Source organism: Lagenorhynchus albirostris, chromosome 17, assembly GCF_949774975.1.
Source record: "Lagenorhynchus albirostris chromosome 17, mLagAlb1.1, whole genome shotgun sequence".
Classification (NCBI taxonomy): domain Eukaryota; kingdom Metazoa; phylum Chordata; class Mammalia; order Artiodactyla; family Delphinidae; genus Lagenorhynchus; species Lagenorhynchus albirostris.
In genome coordinates, this window is record NC_083111.1 from 76847686 (window position 1) to 76871967 (window position 24282).

The window sequence follows — 24282 nt, forward strand, 5'->3', positions numbered from 1 at the left end:
TGTTATTCCCACAGTTAATTGTCACTGGGCCAGGGGCCCTTGAATTAAGAGGATGTTAGATACATTTGAAGATGGATGTTCATAGCAGTTGTATGTAATCCTGCCTTAAATGTGTATGGTGAGTCTTTCTCTGTGCTTTTCCCAAAAGTACCTAAAGCCATTTAACAAGGTTACTGTATAATGGAGAAAGGGGTACACCCAGATCTTCTGCGGTTCTGAGTTAGCACGAGTCAATCAGAACCGAAAGTGTCTGTATGTTAAGAGTGAGAGCTTATGACGGTCAGGCAGTGAATGGAACGTGGCCTGAGTTCGTCACACAGTGGGTCAGAGTACCCAGGAACCCATTCTGTGGTTATACCCTTAGTTCCTCAATGTGCAGTTGGAATGGAAGTCCGTAACCACCAGCAGCATCTCTATCTTGATTCCTTAGCATGTTGTGTTAAAAGCCAAGATTGATACTGAAGAATGATGGTGGGTCATAGTAAACTTTACCAGGTGTTAGCACTAACTGCAGAACGTGTTCCAGATTTGGCCTCTTTATGCAAACAAGTCAAACAGCTCTAGGCTTCCCTGGTGGCACAGTGGTTAAGAATCCGCCTGCTAATGCAGGGGACACGGGTTCGAGCCCCGGTCCGGGAAGATCCCCCATGCCACGGAGCAACTAAGCCCGTGCACCACAACTACTGAGCCTGCGCTCTAGAGCCCATGAGCCACAACTACTGAGCCTGCGTGCCACAACTACTGAAGCCCGTGTGCCTAGATCCCATGCTCCGCAGCAAGAGAAGCCACCGCAATGAGAAGCCCACGCACCGTGACGTAGAGTAGCCCCCACTCGCCACAGCTAGAGAAAAGCCTGCGTGCAGCAACGAAGACCCAATGCAGCCAAAAATAAATAAAATTGAAAAAAAAAAACGGCTCTGGCAATATATATGCAGCTACTAATTGATCAAATAATTGGTTTCTCAGTCCCAATTAATATATTCAATTGGGAGCAGTTTCAACTGGCAACGACAGCACTTGCCCTGCACTGTTATTTTAGAATTATGTCAATTTAATGTGCTCTTTTTAGCATAATATGCTAAATTTAACTCATATTAATTTCTCCTAGTACATCATACTGTTACGTAACATAAATGACTTTTTTCGCTGGATAGGAGAACCTAGGAAAATCCTAGATGCTTTATTTAATATTTCAGTGATATTTATACATTATGCCAGAAATATTTCAGTGATATTTATACATTAACGAAGTTTCTAGGGGCCTAATGGTCTGGATCAGGTTTGGATATAGCCGCTAAAGTATATTCCCTGTACCATCCATCATGGGAAAAAATAGATTATAAATCTTTGTTGGGAATATTTGCGTTTTAGAGACAACATATAACACATGTATATGCTGCTCTGATACAGTTAAAGAATAACCCTTAAATCTCACAATTTTTTAATGTTAATATATTTTATTTATTTAAAGTTTGTTTTAGAAAAACTGAGGATAAAGTACAGAAAGTTCCCATATACTTCCTTTTCCCTCACATAGTTACCTCTATTATTAACATCTTGCATTATATATGGTACAATTCTTACAATTGATTAATATGATACATTATTTTTACCTAAAATCCATAGTTTACATTAGGATTCATTCTTTGCATTGTAATGTTCTATAAGTTTTGACAAGTGCAGGTATCCCCCCTTACATCATTCAGAGCAGTTTCATTGCCCTAAAAATCTCCCATGTTCCACCTACTCATCCCTCTCTCCATCCTTCTAGCCCTTGGCAACCACTAATCATTTTAAAAAATGTAATTTGTGGTAAAATGCACATAAAATTTATCTTCTTAACCATTTTTAAGTGTAGAGTTAAGCAGCATTAAGAACATTTATATTGTTGTGCAATCAATCTCCAGATTTGTTTTCATCCTGCAAAACTGAAACTCTATACTCATTAAAAACCAACTCCACAGTCCTCCCTTCTCCCAGCATCTCACAGCCACCATTCTGCTTTCAGTTTCTGTGAATCTGACTCTACTCTAAGTACCTCATGTAAGTGAAATAATACAGTATTTGTCATTTTGTGACTGGCTTATTTCGCAAAGCATAATATCCTCAGGTTCGTCCATATTGTAGCATATGTCAAAATGTCCTTCTTTATTAAGACCGAATAATGTTTTATTACACGTATATATCATATTTTTTAATCCATTCATCTGTCAATATGCACTTGGGTTGCTTCCATTTTTTGGCTATTGTAAATAGTGTGACTATGGACATAAGTGTACAAATGTCTCTTTAAGACCCTGCTTTCAGTTCTTTTGTGTTTATACCCAGACGTGGATTATCTGGATAAAAGGTAATCCTAGTCTTAATTTTTTGAAGAACCACCGTACTGTTTTGCATAGAATTATCCGTAAGTCTGACAGTTTAGAGGGCTATGATACAGGTTCATTATTTGAGGCAGCTGCCCTGACACATGGGCCTTATAATCCAGTAGATTCGATGGTACCTTTAAGTGATGTATCAGATATGGATGCTCTACAGTGCCACCATAACCCTAAAATAGTAATCACAGCCTAGACTCCTATTGTTTGGGAGGAAAGACTATGTTATACGGTACAGACAGTTGTCTCCCATTGAGAAGGAGCTCCTGGTGTGCTGCGAGGCTCTGGAGGAGATAGAATGCCTGACCACGGGGCAGCAAGAGATGATGCTTGCTGAGCTTCCCAGCATGAACTGAGTGTTAATCTAATTTTAAAAATCATAACGTTGGGTAAACACAATAGCATTTCATCCATAAATGGAAAGGATTTGTTTGACGTCAGGCCTGAGCAGATCTAGAAATCATAAATTGCATAAGAAGAGGACTCACATTCCCATAGGCCCTCATCTTGCTGTTGCTCTGCTCTCCTTCAGGCCACAGCTGTGAGATCCTCAGGAGTCTTCCTTTAAAGATGGGCATTTAGGGCTTCCCTGGTGGCGCAGTGGTTGAGAGTCCGCCTGCCGATGCAGGGGACACGGGTTCGTGCCCCAGTCCGGGAAGATCCCACATGCCGCAGAGTGGCTGGGCCCGTGAGCCATGGCCGCTGAGCGTGCGTGTCCACAGCCTGTGCTCCGCAACGGGAGAGGCCACAACAGTGAGAGGCCTGCGTACCGCGCATACACACACACACACACACACACACACACACACACACACACAAAAGTAAATACTGCAGCACTAATTGAATCTGAACATGTTGAGGAACCATGAAAAAAGAGGGCCTACTTTAAGTTAAACATGGATTAACTCTTGTGTTGTTCAGGGTCAACTGTAATCGGCAAACAAACTCCTGGGACTAATAAGTGATTATCACACGATACGAAGTTAATGTATAAAAGTCAATTGCTCTCCCATATACCAGCAATGAACAAGGGAAATTTGAAATTAAAACCACACTACCATTTATATTAGCACCCCACAAAGTGAAATGCTTGGATATAAATCTAACAAAATATGTACATGATCTATATGAGGAAAACTATAAAACTCTGATGAACAAAATCAAATAAGAACTAAATTAATGGATGTATATTCCATATTCCTGGGTAGGAAGAGTCAAGATTTCCAAGATTTCATTTCCTTCCAAACTGATCTATTTATTCGGTGTGATGCTCATCAAAATCCCAGGAAGTTATTTTGTGGATATCAGCAAATTGATTCTAAAGTTTATAACAAAAGACCCAGAATAGCCAACAAAATATTTAAGGGGAAAAACAAAGTTGGAGGCTTGCTACTACCAGATCTAAAAATTTACTAAAAATATACAGTAATCAAGACAGTATGGTATCGGTGAAAGAACAGACAAATAGATCAAAGCAATAGAACTGAGAGCCCAGAAGTAGACTCACATAAATATAGTCAACTGATGTTTGATAAAGAACCAAAAAGAATATAATGGTACAAAAATAATATCTTCAACAAATAGTGCTGGAAAACCTAGACATCTACATGCAACTGACTTATCTGTTCTAAATCTCTGAGGATTTCAGTTACTATCAAGATAAACTCCCAAAGTCCAAACTCCCAGGAGGGCACCTTATCAGAGGTCCTACACCACCTGCACCTGCTATTGTATAGTCTATGTCTTTGATCCATATCCAAACGTGAGTGTTCTCCACTTATGCTATGCTCATGCTGATCCGTCCTTCTTTTAGCATTTCATTCCGTAACATCTCTGCATGGTTTCATCCTCACTCACCTCTAATAATCAAACCACATATGGAGTTATGCTGGATTTTCCCAGAAATAAGACTATGTAGCATATTGCATAATAATGATGCCTAGATGTTTGTTTGTGGCACACATTAAGATTGTACAATTTTAGGTAACACTTTTGAAGTAACTAGAGGAATCAAATTAACATTATTTAAAGTGTAATTACTGAGTTCATATATTAGTTCTAAGAGGTTATTTTTTTGAGTCTTTAGGGTTTTCTACATCTATTATCATGTCATCTGTAAACAGAGTAATTTTACTGCTTCCTTTCAGATTTGAATTTTTTTATTTGTTTTTCTTGTATAATTGCTCTGGCTAGAACTTGCAGTACTATGTCAAAAAACAAAAGTGATGAGAGTGTGCATGCCTGCTTTGAACCAAATCTTAGAATAAATGTTCTCTGTTTGTTTGTTTGTTTTTCCCATTAATTATGGCTTTAGCTGTGGGCTTTTCATATATGACCTCTATTGTATTGAAGTAAGTTTTTTATATACTTATTTTGTTGAGAGTTTTTAATCATGAATGGATGCTGTACTTTCTCACATGATTTTTCTGCTGCTATTGAGATGATCAGGTAGTTTTTATCTTTAATCTGCTCATTGACTTCTCTGTGTATGTTGAGCCAAAATTGTAGCCTTGGATTAAATCTCACTTACTTATGGTGTATAATCCTTGTATGTGCTGTTGACTTTGGCTTGCCAGCATTTTATTGAAGACTTTTTCATCTATATCCATTATGGATATTGGCCTGCAGTTTATCTGTGATAACTTTGCATGGCTTTGGTATCAGGGTGATGTTGGCCTCATGAAATGACTTTGAACATGTTCCCTCTTCTATTTTATGGAAGGTTTTAAGTTGTATTTAGTATTAATTCTTCATTGAATACTTGGTAGAATCCACTTGTGAAACCAGCTGGTTCCAACTTTTCCTTGGTTGGGCAGATTTTGATTATGATTCATCTCCTTATTTGTTATTGGTCTGCTCAGGCTTTCTATTTCTTCTTGATTCAGTTTTGGTAAGTTGTATGTTTCTAGGAATTTATGCATTTCTTGTAGGTTATCCAATTTGTTGGCATATAGTTGTCCATGATAGTTCCTTATGATCCTTTTTCATCTCTGAGGTAGTTGTAATGTCTCTTTCATTTCTGATTTTATTTCTTTGAATCATCTCGCTCTTTTTTTCTTAGTCTAGCTAAGGGTTTGTCAATGTTGCTTACCATTTCAAAAAAACACAGTTAATTTTGTGATTTACCTATTGTATTTCTATTCTCTATTTGTTTTATTTCTGCTTTAATCTTTCAGTGGTGTTTCTATACACTAACAATGATTTATCCAAAAAGAAAATTAAGAAGACAATCCCATTTAGAATAGCATCAAAAATAATAAAATACTTAGGAAAAAACTTAAAGAGGTAAAAAGACATATATTGAAAACTATAAAACTTTGATGAAGGAAATTAAAGAAGACAGATAAATGCAAGGACATCCTGAGTTCATGGGTTGGAAGAATTAATATTATTAAAATATCTGTACTACATAAAGTATTCTACAGATTCAATGTTATCTCTATCAAAAGCTCAAAACAGTATGGAGTATGGAGTATCAAAAATTTAAAAACAGAATTACCATATGATCCAGCAATCCCACTTCTGGGTATATATCCAAAGGAAATTAAAATATGCACCTTGAAGAGTTATCTGCACTCCTGTGTTAACTGTGGCATTATTCACAATAGACAAAATATGGAAAAAATTTGAATGTCCATCAACAGATGACTGGATAAAAAACTCATATATATATGATATATGTATATTTGACACATATATGTGTGTATATATATATATATATATATACACACATATATGTGTATATATGTGTGAGATTCACCCTTAAAAAAGGAAGGAAATGCTGTCGTTTACAAAAACATGGATGAAACTGGAGGACATCCATGCTAAGCTAAGTGAAATAGACCAAACAAAGAAAGACAAATACTGCACAATCTCACTTATATGTGCAATCTAAAAGTCAAACTCATGGTAGCCAAGAGTAGATTGGCAGTTTCCAGGGATAGTGATGGGAGAGAAGGAACTGAGGAAATGTTGGTCAAAGGGTTCAAAGTTTCACTTATACAAGATGAGTGAGTTCTGGACATCTAATGTACAGCACGATCACAATAGTTAACATCGCTGAGTTGTATCTTTGAAATGTGTTTAAGAGGATAGATCTTAAATTGAATTTCTCAACACACACACACACACACACACACACACACACACCACACAACTGGTAACTATGTAGAGGTGTTGAATATGTTACTGAGCTAGACTGTTGTGCTCTTTTCACAATGTATACATATATCAAAACATGAAGTTGTACCCTTCGAATATATAAAACTTTTATATGCCAAAGATATCTCAGTAAAGTTGTTGAAATGTAATTACTACCTAAGTACAAAAATGTCTCCCGGTACCTATAGTTCTCTCATGCACAGAGACGCACACACTGTTGGATAGTTAACGCCTTAGTGTTGGTTTGATCTTTCAGCACACCTCTTTACTGCCTTGATAGTGCTCCCTTTTATGACACAAATCATTCTTTGGCTCTGGTTAGACGTTACACTAAACCTCTTACCTCTAACAGCAAGCTGTCACCATCTCTACCACATAGCACTTAAAAATAAGGTAACCTCCACAAGTCATCTGATTTTATTTTGCACAGCATTAAAATTGCCTACCTTTAGACACAAAGAAGATTAAGTTACACATTTGTCAAGTTTTGTGATAGAGTTGAGAAAAATTAAAGTTAATGTTTCCTTTAGCACATAGGTAGAAATCACTGCTTTAAGAAATATATTCCACACTTTATTACAGTTATTTTTCTGGGTTTTTTTATTCATAATCTAAACTCCTTGAGGATGTAAATAAGCTTAGAAGCTAGAATATACCTTTTGTGTAATCAAATCTAATATAACTTAAGTGGCAAATCTGTACCATATAAGTATCCTGAATTACAAGGAAAGACAGCTGGAATCAAGTCCCATGTTAGCTGTTTGATCTCCATGTACTCCATTAACAAGATCAGTCCTATTTCTTTACCTGTAAAATGAAATAAATAGACTGAATTAAATGGATCCTTCCAGCAGATCTAGAGGAAGTTGAGAACGCCATCTAAAGTGTGGCTTAACTAGCTTGGGTCAGGACTAGCTTGGGAGAGAGGTGGGAGGCAAATTACTTCATTGATATGGAAGGCTAGTCACAGGGTGAAGGGTGAAGCCCATAGCATTATGGTTCGACGTGTTAGGAGTGGGGAGAGGACAAACATTCAATACTCAGCTTATGAACAGTAACCACAGCACCATATTTTAGGATGCTTAGCAGCCTAATTATGGCTGCAGTTGTGTGGCTCTATAAAAGACAAAATTGGGCAGTTTCCAAATTTCTATATAAGATTTACCATTCTATTTATAAAACTTCCCTTGAAAGCTGATAGACATAGTTGATAAAAATAAAGAACAACCCCAGGTATGAGAACCTTGTTAATAGTTTGCATGAATCACATCCATCTCATAAAATCATGACACAGTTGTTATGGTACTAATGTAGAAATTCTTTAATTTCTGCTCCACTTAATTTGCATGTGTAATTGACAGCTCATTAGAAATGATGAAAGCATAATTATGAAAACAAATCTAGAAGAAAGGACAAAGTCTTGACTGCTAAATTATTACTGAATGTATATTTTGTTTCATATTGTGAACTCGTTATTAGAGAAGTTAGTTTTTTCCTCCAAGATCCCCACTCTAAGAACTCAGAAAATGAGATGCAAACACATACAAGAAAAATGCTAAGCAGTGTATTCATGGCCAAGTACAAAGTCAAAGCCTCAATTTCAATTTACCACCATGTTATCAATTCTAGGATATGGTAATGTTCTTATATTTGGCTAGAAAACCAGAATTCCAGTTCAACAATAAATTGTGTTGAATTTTATTGTAAAGATTAAAGATGTCTACTAACTCTAAAGGTCTAGTAACTGTCCTGTGAAACTAAGATATCTCTTTTAACTTAAAAATTTATATTATACATTGGATCAATTTATTTACCCATGCATTCATTCTTTTAATTTATATTTGTTAAATGCCTGTGATTCAAAATCCTGAAACAAGTAAAAAGAAAAAAATAAATTTGGTGAATTCAGGACTGCCTCACTAATAAATAAATAACTTCTACCACCATGTAGAAAAGTGAACAACGTAGGAACAGATAGTTCACAGAAGAATAAATAAATTTCCTGTTGAACATAAAAAACTTTTTTTTCTAATATTAAGAAAATGCAAATTAAAACCACATTGAGATACAGGTTTTACATCTGGTAATGGTGAAGTATCTTGTAGTGGTTTAATTATCCTGCAGGTAACTATACACTCTCGAAACAGAAAATAAGAGCTAATAATAACTAAAATAACAAACAATAACTCACTGGGGAATGACACAAATAAGCAGAAACTATAGGAGGACTTTAACTTGGAAGGGGCAGGTATTTTTATAACTTTGGACTGACAGTAGTCTATATTGAGGGCCTGAGGGCTACCTAGAACTTGGAGAGAAATTTAAAGTCTTTGTTTTTTTTTAAACACCAGAGGGCAGGGTTCCAGGCAACTACACAGCTAGTATGTGGAAATATGGCAGAAACGAGAGTTAGACAGATAATGCTCTAAATTCCACACACACAATCTCTGCCCAAATCTTTTGCTGACTCTTGCACTACTCATGAGTTTGACAGACTCCAAGCATCCCAGCTAAAGTTAAAATAAATATTTCAGCCACTGCTCACTGTAGTAGTAGAGACATTGGAATTTGAGTTTAGCCTAATTAACTGTATGCTAAAGAAAGAAGCAAAACAAAAATAAAAAGTAGTATCATTGAGATGAAACTAAGGAAATCTCTAAAATATGTGTGTCATTCACAAAGTCCAGGATAAAATTTAAAATTATCCAAATTATTAGCTATATTTAAAAAACAAACAACAGCAAAAACGCACGTGACATGGACATAAGTGACAAGATAAGAAATAAAGATCTTGTCATACAGAGTGAAGTAAGTCAGAAAGAGAAAAACAAATATTGTTTATTAACGCATATATGTGGAATCTAGAAAAATGGTACAGATGAACCGGTTTGCAAGGCAGAAATAGAGACAGAAATGTAGAGAACAAACGTATGGACACCAAGTGGGGAAAGTGGCGGGGGTGGTGGTGGGATGAATTGGGAGATTGGGATTGACATATATATATTAATATGTATAAAATAGATAAGTAATAAGAACATGCTGTATAAAAAATAAATAAATAAAATAAAATTTTAAAATACAAACAAATAAAGATTAACCCTGAAGTGACTTGGATGATGGAACTTGCAGATGATGATTTTAAAACAGCTATTATAACTATGCTCAAGAATAATAAAAAAATATGATGTGAATGAATAAGTAATAAATATTAGCAGAAAAATGAAAACTATAAAGATAACTAACTGGGATTTTTTAAAATAAAAAATGCAATATCTGAAATTTTTTAAAACATAGAAGAAAACATGCATATTTGCATGGGGTACCAGGAGACTGAAAATGAAAGAAGAAAGAATCAGCACATTTGAAGATAGATCCACTATTCGATTGGAGGAACTGAGAACAAATGTAACATTTTTAAAAGTCTCCATTATGTGTAGAACAATATGAAAAGTCTAACAGACATGTAATTGGAGCCCCAGAAAGAAAGGAGGTAAGAATGGGTAAGACAAAATATTTTTGAAGAACTAATGCTCTCAAATTTCCCCAAATTAGTAAAATATATAAAGATTCAAGCAGTTTAGTGAACCCTAAGGAAGTTATATTCAAAGCTAGAATATCATAGCCATATTGTTAGAAATCAGAGTTACATTTTAAAAGAATCGAGAGAAAAGTGAATCATCTCATACAGAAGAACACCGATATGAAAGTTTGTCAACTTCTCACCCCAAGGAGATTAGAAGAGACTGAAAGCACAAGTCTAAATGACAAATAAAAAAATTATCTCGGGTTTCCCTGTGGACTCACAGTGGTTGAGAGTCCTCCTGCCGATGCAGGGGACACAGGTTCGTGCCCCAGTCCGGGAAGATCCCACATGCTGCGGAGCGGCTAGGCCCGTGAGCCATGGCCGCCGAGCCTGCGCATCCGGAGCCTGTGCTCCGCAACGGGAGAGGCCACAACAATGACAGGCCCGCGTACCGCAAGAAAAAAAAAAAAACTCAATGAAAAAAATGTTGTGTCAATATTCTTTTATAATAAAGGCAAGATAAAGACATCACTGATAAGTGAAAAACAGGGAGTTTGCTACCAGCAAACCTACACTGTTTGAAATACTAAAGAAAGTTTTTCAGGCTGATGAAAGACGATGCCAGAGAAAATCTCAAATCGTCAGAAGGAATCCAGAGTCCTCGAAAGAGTAGATAGGTGGGTAGATATAAAAGTGTTTTTTTCTGTCTTTAAAAATACATACAAAGTTGAAAACAAAAGAATAATATTGTCTTGTGAATTCCCATTGTACATCAGTGTAATTTATATACAACTTTAGTATAAAGGAGAGAGAGGGTGGTAAATCAACCTTTTCACTGCCTGGTTCTTATATCCTGGTTCTTATATTTTATGTGTAGTGTTTAAATACTAGCTCTGATATTGTGTTCCCTTGGAAAACCACTAAAAGTGCAAAGAGTTATAGCCAAAAGGAGAACTAGTAAATTTTTTAAAAATTGTAAAATACTGAAACAACCAAAAACATTTTAAAGGAAAATACAGAAGCCTCCCTCTACCCCCCGAATATTTGGCAATTTAACATGTTTATAAATAAACCATGGATCAAAGAAGAAATAGCAATGGAAAATTTAAAGTGTTTATAGTAATAATAAAACTAAAACATCAACATTTGTAGAAGTAGGTAAATCAGTACTCAGTGGGGAAAGTATGGCTTTTAATGGCCATATGATGTGAAACCATATGATGTGAAACTGTATAAAAGCAGTGACCTAAGATTCCTCTTGAAGAGTCTAGATAACGATGAGCAAAGTAAACACAAAGTAAGTGGAAGAAAGGAATTAATGACAGGATCAGAAAGAAGTGACGTAGAACATCAATAATGAAGAAATTTAAGAATGCTAAATTTTGAAAATTGATTTTTTTATTAAAAACCATCCCACACGAAAACCTCCAGGTCCATGGTTTCACTAGTGATTACTTTCAAATACTAAGTTTAAAAAATGTACACAAACTTTTAGAAAATAACAGAGAGGAGAACACTTTGCATCTTGTTTTATGAGCAAGTATAAGCCTTTAACCAAAACTCGACAAAGAAATTACACACACACACATAAAATTATAGACCAATATCCTTCATGTATATATATGCAAAAATTCTTAAGATATTTGCAAGTCGAATCTTACTCTATATACTTACCATTGAAGATATAAAAGATTCTCCTTATTCAGAAAATTGGCAATTAAAGGGAAAACATTAAATATTTATCCTACTTTCCTTTGATAAATACATTTCAGTAAAATAACTCCAGTTAATGAGGGTTAGTTCTTTATATAACAATTACAAGTAATAAAAACAGAAGGAAGTATAAACTTAGAAAAATGACCTTATTGCCTTTTTGCCTTTCAGACAACAGATACCAATGGATGAAACCACTAGATGAAATATTCATTTAAAAAATTGTATATCTTCTAGTGGAGTCATCTGTCATTCACCCTCTGAGATCCTGAGACCACTAATGAATAATAACTAAAAGAGGGATAGCAAAATATTTTGTGGTTGCTGTTTGTATATAGCATACAATATGAGGTATTCTTGCCAATAAAGTTAAACCGGAATCAAATCAACAATTAGTGCAAATTTTATTTTTTACAAGAAAAACAGAGAAGAGAGGGTAAATTAAACATCAGTTTGAAATAGTAAACATACCAATATAGAATATGGTACAGGGCATTAAACAAGATGTAGGTTTTCCTAAAAGCAATTCAGTGATTAAAAATAAATATATGAAAATTTGGGAGAGAAGTTGGTAATTAAAGAGGCCATATATTTTTTTTTAAATGTAATAAGTAGAACCTGTTTGAATCCTAATTGTGTAAAAAACACATTTTAGACTATGGGGAAATTTTGAATATAGCTTGGATATCAGATAATAGAACATAATCAATGTTAATTTCTTAGGCATTATGTGAGAAAATATTCAGAAATCTTAGAGATTGAGATAAAATACAAATGAGTAAAATCACATGATATCTATTTCTTTCTTTATAATACAACAGTATGTAAAATAAATAAATAAAGATAAGAAATTTCAGAAGCAAATGTACCAAAATCTTGATAATTTCTAGGTCTGTTGAAAGTTATATTGAGGTGAATTAATACATTCCTCCCCAAATACATTTGTTTGTAAATGCTTAAAACTATTCCCAATTAAAAAACATATTCACACACACGTGTGCGCACACACACACACATACACACACACACACACACACCTGTGCAATTTACAGACTCTTTTATATGCATATCAAGTCAAAATTAATTTGACATTGATTTTCACATATTGGAAAAGTTGTCAGTTTTAATTTTCTCTACCAACAAAAATTAGGCAAAAATTGTTTAAAAGGTTTTAAAAATTTCTCAAGCTATATATTTTTGATTGTTTTTTTCATTAAATTGAGAAAATATTTCTCAAGCAAATTTTTAGATTTATTTTGAATTGAAAGATGAACAGAATTAGAAAAAAAAGTAAAGGACTCCTCTAAGTTTTGTTTTGATTCTGACTGTCCATATTAACAGGAGGACTTAGAAAAGTTATCAACTTCCAAGTGTCAGCTTTTCATCTGTCAAATGGGTTTCTAATTCTTTGCTATAATTATGATTAACAAAACATCTAACATGAATCAGAAGAGATGATGTAATTAAAATACTTCCCTAGACCATTCATCAAATCTTACAAGTGATTGTGCCTCCACCCTCATTTAGATACCCTTCACTTCAGGCTTATGAAATTTATTTGTACCATCTTCTGTGTCTCAGTGACACTGTTATTTACCCACCCCTCATCACTCACCTTCATGTTCAGAAGACAGCTCACAAATTCTGACTCCACCACATATTCTGCCATCTTTCTGTCTTTGCTCAGAGCTACGGGTAAGAGGAAGGAGGAGAAAACAACAGCAACAACCAAAACCTCCCACAGGAGATGCTAAGGCACTGAGGTAGGACAGAGCAGGAACTCATTGCTACTCGCTAGGGCTGAAGGATCAAAGGGAGGGATACTGTTACTGGAGCCCAGTGAGGACTGAGGTCAGGAGGGCCAGCTGCCAGACGGACTCTCTGAAGACAGTTGTCAAAGGACATCGCTGCTGGCAGAGAATGTGTGCCATGCCAGGGGGTACCTGAAATACCCCCAGCCTCCCAGTGACTCAACCCAAACAGAAACCAGAGAATAGAGAGTCCAAATATGGACGGGAAAGCAAACTAGGAATTACTGGAGCACCTGCTTCCTCATGATTTTGACAGAATGAAACTCAGTCACCCTAAGATGATTGGACCTTCGTGTTCATGATCTCAGAAGAATATAGGCTTTTTTCTCTTTCTCCTTCTCCCTCTCTATCACTGTCTCTATCAATCCTATGGAACCAAACAAAAATTTCATTTACAGTAAATTCCATACTTTAACTACATATGTCAAGATCACAGGGCGATCTTGCCTTCTTTACTGCTCTCTCCCTAATAACCAAAGGCATGTATGACTGGATTCATAAATATTTGCTGAATGATGAATGAATGGGTTAGATATTTTGCATATAAAACTTAAAGCCATTATTAGAGTGATATAACTAGAAAAATATTTTGAAAGAATTGTTGTCAAACTATTTAAAATGGTTTAAGAATCTTTTAATTAGATTTAGAAAATAAATACCATCACTTGCAAACTACACAATAATAGTATACAAGTAAGATTGTAAGTCGAGAAACCTGATTCTCTTGTCTGCTTTTTAAATAAAGAATGAAAAACAAAATTCTAGCCAATAACCAATTACATTTTTTAAAAAAACTACTTCAAATCAATGTTAATTACAAATAAAAGAGAGAGATGAACAGAGAGTTTAAAATTAACAGTTGAATGTGGGTACCTGCGTGTAGACACTTTTGGAAAGGCAACAGAGATAATGTCAAACTCTAAGAAAAAGAGAATAAAAAGCCCAGATAATGAATAAGTCTAGGATTAATTTCCATAATGTTCTCTATTAGCTTTTTTTTTTTTTTTTTGGTTATTGCCTCTAAACATTTTTAAAGTTTGTTACATCTCGACAGAACCATGGAATCTATTTGTCAAGTAAAAATAATGCTAGCTGCTCTAACAATTAATCCCCAAATATTACTGGCTACTTTTAGCATAACAAAGATTTATTATTACTGAGGCAAAGTCTGATGTAGATATATTTGGTTGGGCAGATCTCTTCCATAGCTTTGGTCCAGGGAATAGTGATCAAGGCCCATTCTGACTTGTGGCTTTGACAATTCAGAATCTCCTGCAGCCCGCTGTGTGGACATAGGTGAAGGGGAGAGAAGACAGAAAATCTTGTGCAACAATTTAGGAGTCAGGCATGGAAGCAGCAAACACCTTCCCTTACATTTAATAGATAGAATGGGCCTAACCCATATAAAAGAGGATTTAGAAATTGTGGTCTTTTTGTGTCTCTAAGTTAGAAAATAAAATAACTTGGTGAACACAGAGCAATGACTCTGCCACTGAAGGTAATATTGTCCAGTGATTCTACTGATCCCCTCTGTTAGGTGTTCTGCAAGTGTACAGCCATTCTGCTGTTTACACATCTCCTTAAAAGAGATGGGTGTTTATCTCTTTCACAAAGTCTCATACCATATTGAAATATATAACTAAAAAAAAAACAAAACACCGCTTAGCACAGGGATATCAGCTCGGTGCTTTGTGACCGCCTGGAGGGGTGGGATAGGGAGGGTGGGAGAGAAGGAGGTGCAAGAGGGAAGAGATATGGGAACATATGTATATGTATAACTGATTCACTTTGTTATAAAGCAGAAACTAACACACCATTGTAAAGCAATTATACCCCAATAAAGATGTTAAAAAAAAACACAAAACCTGTTCTCTGTGTCAAATCAACATGGATTTTATTCTAATTGTGCTCAGAGGATAGCTATCTTCTTCCCTGTCCTATTTTGTTAATATTTATACAAGGAGATTCATGTTATACAAGAGAACGTTTGCTAGAACACCCTGTTTATGTATGTTCCCAGATTTTTCTTTAACTTTTATTTTTACCTATCTGCCTAACTCACTGTATTTTTCTATTCTGTGTAGGGGTTGGTTTTAGCCTGATACCTGAATCACTGTCCATAAGAATTTGAGTAAAATCCGATTGGATATTTTGGAATTGTTTTTCAGTTAAAGATTTAAAAGCAATATGATTGCTTACTGCATACGTATCTCGAAAACTGCTGAACGTCCACTTTTTTTAGAAGTTGAAAACAGTTGAAAACTTGTGTTAAAGCACAGCATTAAATCAAGAGGAAAACTTGATTTACAACTGCATCTAAACTTGAGGGTTTCCACCATCAGTGTTATCATCAAGTTCATTTTAAGTTGGAGTAGCTATTTTTGACTGCCTATGGCTGTTTTCGGGATTATTTACCATCTTGTAGATCATTACATATTAGCAGTGGAATGGACATCAGGGACATACTAGCTTAGCCCTCTCAATACATGGGGAAGGGAGGGGCACCAGGGAAAGTAGACCAAGCCAGGCTTGCAATATACATCTCTACAACTCTGGGTTGGAAATAACCTTGACATTGCTGGAAGTCCAGACACTAAAACCATATTACCAAAGAAGTGGTGGAAACAAAAATGATGAAGATACGTACATCTTCCCACAGGCATTGTCTGCTCTGTTCTACTCATATCAGTTATCTTGAGATTCTCTGAACCTGTGGCGCTCATTTTCATCCCTTTGTTTATTTAGTATATGCTCTCTCTACTCCCTGAGGGCAATCACTATGTATATTCTGAATTTAACTCTCTCCTGAATCCACCAGTAACCTGCATTGTGTTGTTTCTGCTCTGTACACCTTCAACTATTCTGATGTGTGCTCTCTCTCTTTCAGTGTCTCTCTATCTCTCTCTCTCTCTCCCCTACTCTCCACAACCCAAATACACTCAGTGGAACAGTACTATATGTATATTACTATAATATTATATCATATCATAAAGGTCACCCTTTGACATTACAGGATACAGTCTAGTATATTAAGAGCTAAAGATTTTGAATTAGAAAGTCCCAGGTTTGATTTCTGACTCAGTTATTTAATTAACAGTTTACTTATTAGGCAAGTTTTAGAATGTCCTAGGGTTCAGTTTCTTAATGTAAAGCAGAACAAATAACACCTAGTTCTCATGGCTGTGGAGAGAATTAAATGAGATAATTCACCTAAAGCAGGGTTGCCAGGTTTAGCAAATAAAACTACAGGATGTCCAGTTAAGTTTGAATTTTAGATAAACAGCAATAATTTGTTTTAGTATCTGTATTGTTAGTTTCCTAGGACTGCCGTAACCAACTACCACAAACTGGGTGGCTTAAAACAACAGAAATCTATTCTCTCACAGTTCATGGGACTAGAACTTTGAAATCGAGGTGTCTGTAGGGTTGGTTTTACAAGAGTCTCTGATGGAGAATCTATCCCATGCCTTCCAGTTTCTGATGGTGGCTGGCAATCCTTGGCTTGTAGATGATCACCTCATCTCTGCCTTCATGTTCACATCACCCTCTCCTCTATGGCTGTGTCCTCTCCATTTTTTTTTGTTTTGTTTCTTTGTTTAATAAGGATACATTGGCATTGGATTTAGAGCCCACCTTAAATCCAAGATGATCTCATTTCAAGACCCTTAATTACATCTGCAAAGAACCTTTTTCCCAATAAGGCCACCTTCACAAATTCTGGGGGTTAGGACTTGACATATCCTTCTTGGGGCCATTATTTAAGCCACTGCAGGTATGTATCAGATATAGCATATTGCATGAGACCTATGTACACTAAAACTTATTTGCTGCTTATCTGGAATTAAAATTTAACTGAGCTTCCTATATTTTATCTGGTAACCCAAATGTTCTATAAATTAATACCTGACAAATAGCAGTGGCTAAAATGAATGAATAAATAACTGTAGCTTTTATTTTCAATTTTTTTCTAGAGAATTTGTTTCAATAACTTCATAACTACCTTGTATTCATATATACTAACTAAAATGAATGTTGTTGATACCACACTTTTCTGGCATTTTCATGTTAATCTTTTAGAAAACACTTAAATAAAATTTAACATTTGAATTAGTCATTGGTCATGCAATAAATATATTGCATTGCAACTTCTAACTGCTAGGTATTAACCCTCCTGCTTTAATATGGATAAGATTCAAAGTCCTTGCCTTTGAATATCTTATACTTTGGTGGGAAAATATGCAAATATCTTTCAAAGTACTTACAATTCTGTTTAGCTAATTAATCATTCATCCTCACCTCCATGTAACAAATAATTGAAACTAATTAGACAAGTAATTCAGGCAAATAAAATAATTTGGGAATAGGGTAAGACATTATGTGTCTTTATAGTATACTTTCTAAACTGCTAATATTGTTATCTAAAATGAAAGAAAGAGATCACATAAGAGAGTGTGTGCTTTCTTGATGCTCTAAATATTTCCTATGTCTTAAAAAAATATTTCTATCTTCTTTCATTTTTTCTCTTTGTAATGACCTTTGCTGAACCGTGACTGGGACACACACCTAGAGTAAAAAATATATTTTTTAAAAGAGATAAAAATAATAAACCAATATCGGACAACATGTAATCTTACATGATACACAATTTTTAAAAATAAATATAATTCATTATAAAATATAAAATGAAAAGTAAATAAAGTCCACAGAACAAATGCTAGACAACAAACAAGATGGTAGATCTAATTCATTCATATCAGTAATTACATTAAATATAGTGGTATAAAAACAACAATTAAATGATTCTGGGCTTCCCTGGTGGTGCAGTGGTTGAGAGTCTGCCTGCCGATGCAGGGGACACGGGTTCGTGCCCCGGTCCGGGAAGATCCCACATGCCGCGGAGCGGCTGGGCCCGTGAGCCATGGCCGCTGAGCCTGCGCGTCTGGAGCCTGTGCTCCGCATCGGGAGAGGCCACAACAGTGAAAGGCCTGCGTACCGCAAAAAACACAAAAAAGAAATAATTCTTAGACTGAATAAAATTTAAGAACCGAATACATGCTGTCCACAAAAAATCTTCTTTATGTAGAATGATACAGATAGTTTAAGAATGAGCAGAGGAAAAGCATATGGACCATCAAAACACTAGTCAAGAAAATGAAAAGCTGGGGTGAATACATTAATATAAGACAAAGTAACATCCAGAGCAAGGATTGTTATTGTTAAATAATAACCTCACATAATGATACAAGAATCCAGTCCCCTAAAAGACAGAAATAATCCAACATTCAAAATACACGAGGCAAAAACTGGTAGAACTACAAGAAGAAACAGGCAAACCCATAATTATAGTTGGGATTTTGCCCCCCTCCCCACATAGTCTACAGAACAAGTACACAGAAAATCAGTAAAGATATACACTATCTTAAGAACTATCAACAAAATTATCCAAATTGTCATTCATAGGACACTTCACCCAACAATAACAGAATAAAATTATTTTCAAGTACACTTGAAACATTCACCAAGGAAGGACATATTCTGGACAATGAAGCAAACCTCAACTATTTTAATTAATTGGAATCATTCAGTGTATGCTCAAAAGTAACAGATTAGTAAAAATAAACAACAGAAAGATTTCTGGAAAAACGCCACATCTTTGAAAACCGAAGACCACACTTCTAAATAACCTGATGGGACAAAGGTGGAATTATTCAGGAAATTAGAATACATTTTGAATTTAAAAAGTGGAAGTGCAACATATCAAAATTTGTAGCATGTAGCTAATGTATTGTGTCAAGGAGTTTCAAAACATTAAATTCTGACGTTAGGAAAGAAATAAATTCACAAATCAATCATTTAAGCTTCTACCTTAAGAAACAAAATGAAGTGTGAATTAAAAAAGCAAGCAGAAGAAGGGATATAATAAAGATCAGAACAAAAATCCAGAAAATTGAATACAAGAAAAACAATAGAGAAAATCAATGAACTCAGTCAATTGGTTTCCAAATCAACTGGTTTTTGGAAAAGATCAAATTGATAAACCATTAGCCAGACTGATCAAGAAAAATAGAAAGAGATAAGACCCATATTACCAATCTCAGGAATGAAAGAACTATAATAAAGAACTCTACAGACATTAACAGTATAATAGAGAAATATTATGGAAACATTACACACCTAATTTGGCAACTTATGAAATGGACAAATTTCTTGAAAGATACTGCCACATCTCACGGAGAAAGAACTAAATAATTTGACTTGTGTTACATCTATTAAAGACACTGAATTTGTAGTTGAAACCTCTCCAACAGTGAAAGGTCCAGATCGTTTTTCTGGCAAATTCTACCATACAGTTAGTGGTTCTCAAACTCTGGAGCTTCCTGGGTGAAATCTGAAACTGGCCCCATAGACTGAAATCAGGGAGAGACAGAAGAAAGGCAGATCACTTCAGATTGGTAGGTGGCAGATTGAATAAGCAGGGAGCTTACATACAAGGCTTGTTTTTGTTGGCGAGGCAAATGGATCTCCGTACCCGCCAGCCAGAACCTTAAAAGTTTACAAGGTGACCTTAATGGGGTTTAGTCACATACACCATCCAGATGCTCTCTCACAATTGTGTCCCTGAAAACAGCTTCCACTATGGGAACAGTGGGCAGAGTGCAAGTTCCAAGGACACAGGAAGGCGTGAGGAGCCTCCGATGGCCCGGGTCCTACTTTTGGGTCAACAGACAGTCACGTCCTCTTGATGACTTCCTCCAGCAATATTTAAGGAAGAAATAGTACCATTTCTACACAAAGTACTCAAAGCAGTACAAAGAGCTAGACATTTTAAAAATGTGATGATATTTGATAACGAGAGAGAACATGTGTTATCATCGTCAAGTCTTTTTTGTAATTAAGACCACCCATTTGCAAACATTTTGCAGTACCTTCATTTAAGTTTTGTATTTATAAATATATTTGTAAATTTTGAAAAATTTAATTGCACTGGTAGATTTATTGGAGCCTGCTCAATACCATCATGATTATCCACTATACAAGGAATTATTTGGTTGTGTAACACAGTCAATTTCAAGTATATATCTGCTCTGTTGATTCCTTAATTTAGTAAGAACATTGCTTTTACCACACACAATGTGCTCCACCAAAATTGTTTTTGTATTTTCATGCTGGAATATTAAGTTATGTTGGAGTATCAGAAATGACCCCTAAAGACCCAGCAGTTTGGGGGCATCAGGAGACCGTAAGAGACCCTCATGATGGGCAGGGGCATCACGAGGTTTCTCCCAACAGATTTGCAGGCTTGGGATGTGGATAAGTGGGAGTCAGAGCAAGTAAGAGAGAACTGGGCCGTCTGGGATATGCCTAGTGGTTGTCACTGCTGACCTCTTGGTGTTATTTGACCTCTTGGTGTCTCTCAGAAATACCAAGGGGATTTTTCCCTCAGATACGGCTGCTTTTGTGCCAGTGGACCCACACACATGTCTGTTTCTCTGGAGAGGTTTTCTAGTTCACTCTGTGGATTTTATTACTTCTTCTTCTGATCTGCTTCTATTCTCAATATAATTATCATAGCAGGTCTTACAGGTCGTTGTCCTCTTTACTTCATGTCAGTGCCTCCAACCAGACTGAGTGCCTTAAAGCTATGAGCAGGCCTTTATTCACGTCTGTAACTCCAGGGCCTAGGACAATGCTTGACACGGAGTTGAGAACTCCATAAACATATATTGTGCAAAACCTAATTATAGCATAGATATGATTTTGCATTCTGCCTTTGTCACTCACTATTTTATTATAAGCATTTCATTTTGCTTTATAGCCTTCATAATTATCACTTTAATGGCTGCATAAAAGTCTATCAAATTTGTGTGTCATAATTTGCTGTCTTATTTCCACTTTGTATATTGAAGTTATCGCTACAGTTTTACTATTCATTAAATATTTAATTAGATATTAGTTTATCTGGTTTGAATTTTGAAAGCTTGAAGGCATGATTTGGATGACTCATGTCTCTTAAAAAATCTTTATGATGGAATTTGATTACTTTTCCATAAACACATTTTCTTGTTGATCAAAGTAATATTTAATATTATAAGTCAGAATATGGGTACATGAACAAAGACTATATAATATATACAAATAATTATACAACGATGTGTAAATATATAAACTTTAGATAGGAATATTTTTTAAATTGAGGTATAATTGATGTGTAAGAAATATTTAACTATATGCATGAAAATAGGAGATGTTTGCCATTTAAATTGGGAAAAAAATATGAGAAAAGAAAGATCTTACACTCAAGTTGAAATAATTTAAAGCAAAAAGTTCAGTCTGGCAGACCTCTGCAGAGGAAAACCTAGCATCAGACAGGAAAGATTTGGTGGGCTTTGGAACACAGGTCCCCAGTAATTATAAGCTGAACTCAAGGGGCCAGCTTAGAGACCTATAATTTTCTAATTCTTTTCTAACCCATTTAATGCAAATATAATTGGCTAGAAATTTGAAATGCTTATATATAACATGGATCAAATTTCAAAAATCATTACCAGTAATTTATTTTAAAATAATTTTATAAATATATAATTTATATACAACAAACCACACATGTATTGAAAATGTACAATCAGATAAGTTTTGACACATGTATAAATTTTGAAATCATTATCACGGTCAAGACTATGAACGATCTCATCACCCCCCAAAATTTCCTCGTCTCTTTGTTTTCTCTCCTTCTAACCCCTCCCTGTGTCCTCTCATAACCAGACCACCTGGTAACCAGACAGACCTGCTTGCTGTCACTATAGATTAGTTTGCTTTTTCTAGAATTTCATATGAACAGAATCTTACAGCATGTGTTCTTTTTGTCTGGTTGCCTGTGTGGCAGCAATTCTGGTAAACATTTTTATATGTGTAACCTGTGTCATTGATTTTAAAGTGTCAGATTCTTTAGATGACAAATGACAAGAGACAGCTTTGACATTCTGCCTTGAAAGTGAGAGTCTTACCTGAATTCTTGTCCTATTTCATGGCCCTCCTACCCTCAGACTATGGAGATGGTCTCTGAGAACAGGAAAAAGTCTGACCGTCTCCTGTTTGCACAGTACTTATCCTAAAGCCTTGCATCTAATCCTACAAAGCAGATTTGTGTTGATTGGAGCCAGATTGAAATGAACTGAATTTAGAGGAGCAGACAGAGTGCTAGTTAACAACTCCTGAATTCCCAGTTTAAGGAATGTTACACAAAAGAATAACTAGCACATTGAGTGGTCGCTTTCCTACGAGCCTGGAAACAGAAACTCACAAGTTGGTCCCCAAAGTATGTGGCAGCACTTATTTAAGTCATCATTCAAGTGATCCAGAATATTTCCTAATAACATTTTTCTTAATATTTTATTTTTAAAAAACCATTAAAAATTAGAACTTTTGTGACCCTGAGAATATGTTCATATGTCCAGGTTTTGGAAATATTGGTGTAGGGAGGATCATCCTGAACAATGTCAAAATACAAGAGTTCAAGGCTCACTTCTAACATTTCTTACTATATAATCTCACCTGTTTTTTTCTGAATTCCAGTTGCCTCATTTGGTAAATATGGGTAATAGGAACCAATAGGGATGTTGTGAAGACTGAATAAATAGGAAGTATGCATAATCACCAAGCGAGTGTTCTGTGTGTTGTCTTTGATGAGTAAGTGTGAGTATAACCAACTGAGAATTACATGGATTCTGGGCACTGACATATGAAATCACTGGTAGGACACGGGGAGCCAGATTGCATTGGAAGCCTGGCTCTTTCGGTCAGTGCTTTTGACCTGTCTTTGGCAAATCGACATCACTGTGGACCTAGAAGCAAGGAGCCTATGTTCAAGTCACTGTTAATCAATGGCTAGCTTTTCAGCCTTGGGCAGCCTATTCAGTCTTTCTCAATCTGGATGGACTTATTTATAAAATGGTACTCATTGTACCTATTTGTCTTGTCTCACAGAGTTGTTTTGAGGAAAAAGTATATTGCCAGGAAATTTTCAACGCATGGCTATTTATTGAGCACTGGAGTAGTCATCTGGGTGGCTGGCTTTATTTACGTCCACCTTTCTGAGCCAGGTACCTTTGGTTCCATTGAGAAGGTTTCTCAGCGTTTGATTGACTGTATCCATTCGTCATAAGGGTCATCCTGATACATGGCTTAACCTGAGGTCAGGCTGGAAACTGACATGAAGGGAAAGACTCTGGTTACTGACTGAGATGCCAGGGCAGCTCCAAGGCTTCCCACCCACCAGAAGGCTGTCATTTCAGACGACACCCCTCCTGAGCTCTGTCTCCAGCGCTGCCGCCGCTGCCCTGAGCAGAGGACCTTTTGTTCTTACTATGCAGCTGTCCAGGGTGCTGACAGGCAGCATCAGCTGAATGAAACAAACCAATGTCAGAACTTCCCAGAAAGATCTGTAAGTTTGCCGACAGCCATTTCATCTCATTACAAATGCCACAGCCCTCTGAGAGCCTTCTTTCAATGTGTCACACTCTTGAAATCATTTTGCGATGATCTTCTCTGCCAGGGCTTCTTTCAGAAAAGCAGCATAGTCAGTCCTCACAGGGATGATCAAGTATGAGTCCTGTGCTCTATTCCTAGAACAAATTAATCAAATATGACTGGAAGGAAAGTCCTGCACTGAGTTAGCCGGTAGCATAGGCAGCAAAAA